The sequence below is a fragment of the Macaca mulatta genome, chromosome 12 (assembly GCF_049350105.2).
Source record: "Macaca mulatta isolate MMU2019108-1 chromosome 12, T2T-MMU8v2.0, whole genome shotgun sequence".
Taxonomy (NCBI): Eukaryota; Metazoa; Chordata; class Mammalia; order Primates; family Cercopithecidae; genus Macaca; species Macaca mulatta.
Genome location: NC_133417.1, coordinates 91,931,812 through 91,941,784, shown reverse-complemented (window position 1 = coordinate 91,941,784; position 9,973 = coordinate 91,931,812). Strand labels below are relative to the sequence as shown.

The following is a 9,973-nucleotide window of genomic DNA, read 5'->3' as shown; positions in this document are numbered from 1 at the left end:
ATTTTTCCCGTGAGTATACTTTTTGTTGTAGTCTATCAGTTGTGCTTCTCTTGTTTTTCAGATCTAAATAGTCTATAATTTGCAATACAATTTCTGCTTTAAGCTACAAAATATTTGGAAAAGTACATTTTGGCATTATTTACTAATTTTATTGCAATGTTTTCAGAGAACATGTTTTTTGTGTTACCAACTCTTAGAGACTGTCTTTGTGGCCAAGTACATGAACAATTTTAAAATATATCCTATGGATGGACTTCAGGTGCCAGCCAAGATGAAATAAGCCTGCTAGAATCCTTCTCGTTCACTCATTACAATTAAAAATTCAGGACAAAATACTAAAACACTTAAATGAGGATGATTCTGAAACAAAATAATAGCAAGAAGGTTGATGAGAGACATCAAAACTCAAACAAAAAATGACCAGTATGCCAATAGTGAGTTTCCTATGATATTTTTCCTTCAAGATCATCTGGTCTTGACTTAAGGATGGGCCAAATCAGGGAACAATGTGATGGGAACAGACAGCAAAAACTTTGAGAAAACTCTGGTTTTCTGTCAAAGTACTATGAAACTGGGACTCTAAGAGGTGGAAAGTGGAGGTTGAAGGTGAAATCCCAATGTGTTTTTCTCTCCCTCTGCCCCAAGGCCAGCTTCACTGACCAGCTTCAGTGCATGTAGAGGCAGCAGCATGAATGTAAGCCCTAGAAATCCATCTTTCTGGACAGAGGAAGCATGAAAATGGGCCTCTAGGGGCCTCCGTGTTTAAAGACCGTGGAAGGAATTCCCATTTTTATTTTCTGTCTTTTCTTTCATTACTTCATCCCCCGGGTATATCTAATAACACAGAACTGTGCCACTGTGTGGAAGACTTAGACAGAAGACTCTTGGCCAGAGGGACTGGAAAAAGGGACCCCTGGGAGGCAGATTCTGTGAGAGAAAATTATTTTTTAAAAAGAGAGAGAGAGAGAGGGGGAGAGAGAAGCGGGCCCGCGCGGCTCGCAGCGGCAGCGTCGCCGCAACGCGGGGGCAGCAGCAGCAGTGGTGGCGGCAGCAGCGGCGGCACGCGCGGATGTCGCGGGGTCTCGCGGCAGCATGGCGGCCTACCTGATCATGAGCGGCAACGGCTACGTGCCCGAGGACTGCCTCACCGCGCAGCAGCTCTTTGCCAGCGCTGAGCGCCTCACCTGCAACGACTTCCTGATTCTCCCAGGATTCATAGACTTCGTAGCTGATGAGGCGGACCCGACCTCAGCCCTGACCCGGAAGATCACGCTGAAGATGCCGCTGATCTCCTTCCTCCATGGACACTGTGACAGGCCAACATAGCCATCGCAATGGCTCTGATGGGAGGTATTGGTTTCATTCACCACAACTGCACCCCAGAGTTCCAGGCCAACCAGCGGCGGAAGGTCAAGAAGTTTGAACAAGGCTTCATCACGGACCCCGTGGCGCTGAGCCGCTTGCACACTCTGGGTGATGTGCTGGAGGCCAAGATGTGGCAAGGCTTCTCAGGCATCCCCATCACGGGGACAGGCACCATGGGCAGCAAGCTGGTGGGCATCGTCACCTCCAGAGACGTCAACTTTCTTGCTGAGAAGGACCACACCAACCTCCTCAGTGAGGTGGTGATGCCAAGGAAGGAGCTGGTGTTGGCTCCAGCAAGCTTGATGTTGAAAGAGGCAAATGAGATCCTGCAGCATAGCAAGAAAGGGAAGCTGTCTTTCCTCAATGATAGCCATGAGCTGGTGGCCATCACCGCCTGCACAGACCTGAAGAAGAACCAAGACTAACCTCTGGCCTCCAAGGATTCCCACAAGCAGCTACTGTGCGGGGCAGCTGTGGGCACCCCTGAGGATGACAAATACCCCCCAGACCTGCTCACCTAGGCGGGCGTAGACATCATAGTCTTGGACTCCTCCCAAGGGAACTTGGTGTATCAGATTACCATGGTGCATTACATCCAACAGAAGTACCCCCACCTCCAGGTGATTGGAATGACAGCAGCCCAGGCCAAAAACCTGTTTGACGCTGGTGTGGACGGGCTGCGCATAGGCATGGGCTGCGGCTCCATCTGCATCACCCAGGAAGTGATGGCCTGCCCTTGGCCCCAGGGCACTGCTGTGTACAAGGTGGCCGAGTATGCCCTGTGCTTTAGTGTGCCCATCATAGCCAATGGCGGCATCCAGACCATAGGGCACATGGTCAAGGCCCTGGCCCTTGGAGCTTCCACAGTGATTATGGGATCCCTGCTGGCCGCCACCACAGAGGCCCCCGGCGAGTACTTCTTCTCAGACGGGGTGCGGCTCAAGAAGTACCGGGGCATGGACTCACTGGATGCCGTGGAGAAGAGCAGCAGCAGCCAGAAATGATACTTTGGTGAGGGGAATAATGTGAAGATCCCGCAATGTGTCTTGGACTCCATCCAGGACAAAAGGTCCATTCATAAGTTCGTGTCCTATCTCATAGCGGGCATCCAACACAGTTGCCAGGATATCCGGCCGCAGCCTGTCTTTCAATCCTCGATGTACTCAGGAGAGCTGAAGTTTGAGAAGCAGACCACGTCGGCCCCGATCAAGGGTGGCATCCACAGCCTGCACTCTTTTGAGAAGCGGCTGTACTGAGGACAGTCGTGGAGGCCGAGTGGTGGAGGGGGCGCACCCCAGTGTCCACTTTTGGGCACAGCCTCCCTCTGTAACTGAGTGATCCACAGATTTGCACTATAGGTTCCCCAGTTCCTTTCCAGGGAGAGAGGAGGGAGGTTCTGAGGGGTCTGCGGCCTCTCGCTGGGCACCGTCTGCAGACACTGGACTGCTCTCTGGGCCAGGATGCCCTGGGAACCCCCCAACACACACACACCAACCCAGCCAGCCAGGCTCTCAGGCCCTGCGCATGCTTCAGGTCTTGCTGCAGCCTGCTCCAGCCCAGCCCCCACCCCAGGGGCAGGAGGTCCCTCCTGGCTTCTTCTGTAGGGCACCTCCCTGCCCCCAGTCCCCCAGGAAATGGTGTTCTCCTGGCCCTGCCTCTGGTCCTTCCCGGGCCACTACCCCCTCAGCCATATGGCACTTCTGAGCTCTTGACCTAAGCCAACAGGAGGTCTCCACCCACTTCCCCCGCCCTAGGCTACCCTTGGGCCCTGCTCCTCAGGCCACTCCCCTGTCCCTGGCCCTGGGGAATAGGCTGCCCTGATCATGGCCTCCTCGCCTCCCTGTCATTCCTGACTCACACCATCCCCAGGTATACCATTCCTGCCCTCTCCTCAGCTGCAGTAGAAGGCACACTTTACATACCTTGGAATCACAGTTGTGTCATTGTGTATTAAATAATAAGAACAAATCAAGCAGGTCTCATCGCCTCCAAACAAAATAATAAAAATAAAAAATAAAATAAAATAAAATAAATAAATAAGCAGTGAAGAAGAAAATTCCCTGGTGTGCCCCCAAACTCTGCCTGTATGGAACACATCCAAAGAAGCATAGCAAAAGCTTTAAGTATTGATCTGTGAATCAGCTCCAAAGTCTTACACTAATCCCTGACTGTTTCAGATAACACAATAAAGACTTTAAACCCTGAACTGACATTCGAACTAGCACCAGTGTAAGGCAAGATAGAACTCATGGTCTGAACCTAATTTGATTTATTAATAAACAAAACATCTTCAGAGGATTTTAACAAGAGGCAGAGTCTCACAACACATTACTCAAAATTTTGAAGATGTAATGCAAAATTGCTCAACATACAAATAACCAAAAAAAAAAAAAAGTTGGACCTGCTTCCCAGAGAAACAACTATCAACAAATGTCAAATCTAAGATGATCCAGATGTTGGAATAAAGACTTTATTGTAGCTATTATAACCATGCTCCATGAGGCAAAGGTGAATGCTCTTGAAATTAATGGAAATAAAGATGTTCTTAACAGAGCAATAGAAACTACTAGAAAAAGAAAAGGGAAAAATTGGACATTTAAAAAATAAAAAATACAACACCTGAAATTTTTAAATTCCCCAGACGGTTCAATAAAAGAATAGAGATAACAGAGGAAAAAGTCAGTAAACTTTAAAAATTGATCAATAAAAATTGTGTAGTCTAAATAACAGAGAGAAAAAGATTGAAAATGAAAATGACCAGAGCCTCTAGTGCCTATAGATAATATAATAACAGTATTCAAAAAACCTAGTAATTGTGTCATTGGCATCTATGAAATAAAGGGAAAAAATGATTGGTGAAGAAAAATATTTGAAGATGTAGTGGATGAAAAACTTCCAAGTTCAGTGAAAAACATAAATTTACAGAAAAAATTCAACAAGTTCAGAAAAATAGTTTAAACTCAAACAAGACTTACGGGAAATTATAACAAAGGGAAACTTGTAACCTTAGGAATGAGGATAAAGCAAAAGAAATGGTTGGGTATCTGAATAAATATAATTTAATATTTTTCTCCTCTCATTTTATTAAAATATATATGACTTTTGAAAGCAAATTTTATAACATTTCTAGAAAGGTTCCAGTGTATGTACATGTAATGGACATGACAGAGCAAGTAGATAGAAAATCAGTAAGGACACAGAAGGCATGAACAACACTATCAACCAACTTGACCTAATTGACATTTGTAGAACACTCTTGCCCACTAATGGCAGAATGCATAGTCTCCTCAAGTGCACATAGAACATTCACCAACATAGACCATAAAACACCTCAAAAAGTTCAGAAAAAATCAAATTATATTTTGTATATATTATACATTATACTTTCCAAACACGAGTAACAGAAAAAAAAATCTGTAAAGCACCTAAATATTTGAAAATTAAATAAACCATAAGTCAAACAAGTAGTAGAGTGGGAACTTGGAAAATATTTTGAAATAAATGAAAACACAAATTAACTTTCAAGGAATGAAAGAGATGATCCTACAGATTCCACAGTCTTTCATCAAAGAGATGAAAGAGATGACTCCTACAGACTCCACAGATATTAAAAGACTAATGGTACCAACAACTCTATGCCCATGATTTAAACAGCTTAAATGTGATAGACCACTTCCTTGAAAAATGTAAATTGCCAGAACTCAATAGTAAATTGTCTATGTCTTCATCAAGTAGAAAGTTAAATATTTTATTTAAAAACTTCCAAAAATGAAAACTGTAGTTCCAGATGGTAAATCTTACTAAATTTTTAACAAGTAATACTAATTTCACATAATTTCTTGAAGAAAAGGAAGCTGAGGCTGAGGGGTATAGACTTCCCAACTCATTTTACAAAGCCAGGACTACCTTGATACCAAAATCAACCAAAAATATTACAATAAAAGTAAATTACAATGCACTATTTCTCGTGAATATAAACAAAAAAGATCCTCAACAATTTGAATCCAGTAATATACTTAAAAGATAATATAAAATTATCTTTTACTTTATTTAATGAAATTAAAATGACAATTACATATCTATCAGAATGCCTGTAAAATAAAACAAACACACAAAAAAACCTGACAATGCCAAGTGCTAGCAGAGATGCAAACCAACAGGAACTCTCATACAAAGCTGAAGAGAATGCAAAATGACACAGCCACTCTAGAAAACAATGCCTTATAAAGTCAAACATATACTTAGCATACAGCTCAATAACCCCACATTTTAGCATTTACCTAAGTGTGATAAAAACCCATATTCACACAAATGTGGTAATTTTAAAACAAATGTGTTAGTATCATCAGGAACTGAAAACAACACAAATGTCCCTCACTTGGGGACTGGATAAATAAATGTAATGCATTCATATAATGAAATACTATTCAGCAATAAGAAGGAATAAAGTATTGATGCATGCAATAAATGAATGAATCTCAACTCTATTATTCTAAGAGAAATAAACCTTTCTCCAAAGTTAATATACAGAATAATTCCATGTATATTATTTTCTAGAAAAGGCAAAAGAGAATTGCAAGAACTCTACATGAAAAAACAGCAAATTTATGGTACATAAATATTTTAAATAAATTTTTAAAATACTCTGTGGGTGTTTGAAAACAATTTCCTTCATCTACTTATTATTTGTAGTGTTCTATATATGCAATCTATCATTTGATGAAAATTATGTCAAAATCTCCCACTACAATTGATAATTTGTCCATTTCAACTTTAATACTATTGATTTTTACTTTATGAATTTTTTTCAGGATATTATTTGCTTTTAACATATATGTATTCAGGATTGCTGTATTTTCTAGTGAACTAGGCCGTTACTTCTACTTAAAGTCCTTTTTGTTTCAAAGTCTATTTTGCCTTTCATTAATATTGCAAAATAGTTGTTGGGTTCATCTTTGCCTGCATATGTTTTTACATTTCACTATTTTCATCTTTCCATTATGATCATGTATAGGTGTATTTCTCATAAACAGCATGTAACTGGATTTTTTTTTTAAACAGGGTCTCACTCTGTCACCTGGGCCAGAGAACAGTGGCATGATCATGGCTCACTGCAACCTCCACCTTCTGGGCTCAAGAAATGCTCCCACCTCAGCATCCTGAATAGCTATGACTACAAGCATGCGCCACCACACTTGGCTAATTTTTAAATTTTTTTATAGAGACGAGGTCTCATTATATTGCCCAGGGCTGGTCTCCAACTCCTGGGTTAAGCAGTCTTCCTGCCTTGGCCTCCCAAAGTGCTGAGATTACAGGCATGGGTCACTGTACCTGGTCACAACTGGATTTTTAAAATTTAATTTGAAATTACCTATCTTTTAAGAGGTAAATTTATCATTAGCATTTATGTTTTTAATACCTCATTTTGTATTTTATTTTATGTCTCCTGGTTTTTATTTACTTATTTTTTTTCAACTCCCAAGTGCTTGGAGTATCTTTTTTAAATTTACTTATTGCTCTTTCCTTTTTTAAAACAACTGAGTCTTTTATTGGTTTGTGTTTGTTTTATATTCTATTGCTCTTCTATAGAATTTATCCTTAAATATGTTACATGCATTCTTGACTTAACAGAGTGAAAATTTAATCAGTATCACTAGCTCCCTCCAAAATCTCAGATTTGAGAAAGCTTTAACTCCAGTCATTCATCTCTGATTTTTTCATGCAAGTTGAGCTTTAACTCCAGTCATTTATCTCTGATTTTTTTCATTCAAGTTGGGCTCCGTCTTTTTTTTTAAAGCACTCAAAATTCGTCATCGCCATTATTATTTTTTATTTTTATTTTTTGAAACGCAGTCTTCATGTGTCTCCCAGGCTGGAGTGCAGTGGCGCGATCTCGGTTCACTGCAAGCTCCACCTCCTGGGTTCACGCCATTCTCCTGCCTCAGCCTCCCGAGTAGCTGGGACTACAGGCGCCCGCCATCACACCCGGCTAATTTTTTGTATTTTTAGTAGAAACGGGGTTTCTCTGTGTTAGACAGGATGGTCTCGATCTCCTGACCTCGTGATCCACACGCCTTGGCCTCCCAAAGTGCTGGGATTACAGGCGTGAGCCACCGCGCCCGGCCAATTTTTTTTATTATTGCTTTTGATATTCATTGTTTATTTAGATTCATCTACAGTTTAATTCATTTCTTTGCAGAGATGTTAATGCACACTTTAATCAATTTCTTTGATTTCCTATTCATTGTTCCCTCTCCTTCTTCTTCAAAGTGCATAATTTGATGTTTCCTTTAGATTCTGTGAATAATAATACTAATTACTATTTTCAATTCTAAATTTTCTGAATATTTTTAAATTTTATTGATACTCTATTACAACAAAATGTTATCTGGTCCTGGGTACCAGAAATGGATGTTGAGCCTCCTAGGTGAGGGAAAAGCACTAAGCATCCCAAGTCTCAATACACTGATTTTTCAACTCTTCATGTCACCTACCCATGAAAGGTTTGCTGAAAGGCAATTCTGCAAAACCAGAACTACCGTAACTCTTAATGCAGTACAAGAGGAGAGTTAGAAAAAGATGTATTTTTATGGGATGCACATTCACAGTGAAAAGTTTTATTTCTCTTCAAACACCCCTCCATGTGGAAGAAATGCAATATTTTCCCTTCCTGGAGATGAGAATAGGAGAAAGAAAGAGGATCACTAAAACAACTTGCAGTCATCAAAACCACTTATTTCCCTCTAAGTCAGGTATGAGTATTTCTCAGCTAAACTTAGCAAAACTGTTTATTTGGCCAGGAAAACTCAATGTAGAAACAAGAACAGGAAAAATTACAGAATGTGAGTTTCTCACAATTTTCTAAAGACATCAGTTGTCTTTTTGGTACACCCTCATGAAGCTGTGGGACACTAACTACGGCAACAGCTAAAGAGGAAAGGAAGAAGTTAGAATCAGGGGTTCAGATTTCCACATCAAAAAAGGGAAAGACGCTCATAGGACTCTGAAGAACCAATTAATGTGTTCCACAAAGCAGCATCCATTTATATGGTTGCAACTCTAGAAGCTAATAGGCTAATCTCAGTCAGAGATACAGGATTGGGTATCTCCAGACTGCAATCAGAGACAATTATTAAAAATAAAATGTGTTTCCCCAATGAGTTGTCTCTTCTCAATAAACCAATAAAACATAAATAACATTTTGAGATGGTATACGATTACAAATTACTACTTTTGCTTTTGCTGGCACCTAGGTTAATTCCTTTACTTAGGGTTGTGTCTCACAAATGAAGTCAATCTCACAGTTCCACAATGGATTAAGTTTTCAATTTATCGAAGATAACATTGAAATAACAGTACTCCATACTACTTCCTTGGACTGGTGGCAAAGTTTAGCTAGTCCTCCTTTCACAGGTAAAGTAAATTTTACAGGTCCTATATTTGTTGAAGCCCTACTTCCAATACCCATTTAGATCCTAAAATCCAGAACTTCAGTCATTAAGGTCTATATATTATTTTAATCTCCTTACCAAATAGAATCCTTTGACTTCAGCTTCTACTTATGACACTGGCTTGAAAATTTTTTCTCATCTCTGTCACTTGAGTAATTTCTTTGTTTGAATTAATTATACATTGTGAAAAATGCTTATATTTATCCCTAATTTCTATGTAGTGTCAAATCAAAATGCCAAATGTTAAAGTATGACTTTTATCAGTTAATGTCACATATCTTCCTAATAGAGGGCAAAACAAGTATATTTAAATAAATTTATATATTCATATTTAACATTTTATTAATGATCTGAAATAATGGCATTGTGTAAATGTTTTCAAGTTTTAGACTCTGTAGAAATTTTTTAAACCAAATTATCTAGAATGGATAATGACATTTTGGTGTTTAATAAAATATGTTGGTTAAAAAAATTTAAATATCACTTGAAAACATATAGAAGTACACATGCACACATCACACACACACACACACACACTCACACACTATAAATTAGAGTTGGCTTCAAGAACACCCTAGTAGTCTTGAAGATTGGGTCCCTCTTCTCCTCACTAACATTCGTTGAATTTCTTAAGAAAATAGGAAAATGTCAATAGTAGCTAAAGTCATGTTCTGAACAAGCAGGTTTCAACTCTGGTTATTTCATCACTGGACTCTTCTCAAACAGAGTTGGCAAGAGTAATTCTGAAATCAACACAGAAAGTCATAGAAGAGCAAATTCAGGTCATCTGACTCATTCCACTTGTAACTTAAAGAGCATTTAAACCCACATTTTGAGGGGAGAAAGTTATAAAGTATTGCAAATCAACTGTTACGTTTTTCGATTTTTTTAAAAATTTTGAGTTGGAGAGAAGGAAGAGAAAGAAGAGAAAAAATATTATTTTTAAATAGAAAACTTTCAAATTGCTGAAAATAATTACCTTTATATGACAAATTGGAAATAAATACAAAAGAAATGATCATATAATCCATATAAGCTTTACTGTTAAATCAAATATTAAAATCCTATTTCTAAAATAAAAAGTAATATTTTTATTTATTAAGATTCCTTTTTAGGTATTCCATTTCTGAATGTGAAATATTACATACCCCCAAAAG

At 39.3% G+C, this 9,973-nt stretch overlaps 1 pseudogene; it reads left to right on the top strand.

The window, feature by feature from the left end:
* Positions 1 to 1,092: 1,092 nt before the first annotated feature.
* On the top strand, positions 1,093 to 2,621 carry LOC100424427 (inosine-5'-monophosphate dehydrogenase 1 pseudogene; annotated as a pseudogene).
* The last annotated feature ends 7,352 nt before the right edge of the window (positions 2,622 to 9,973 follow it).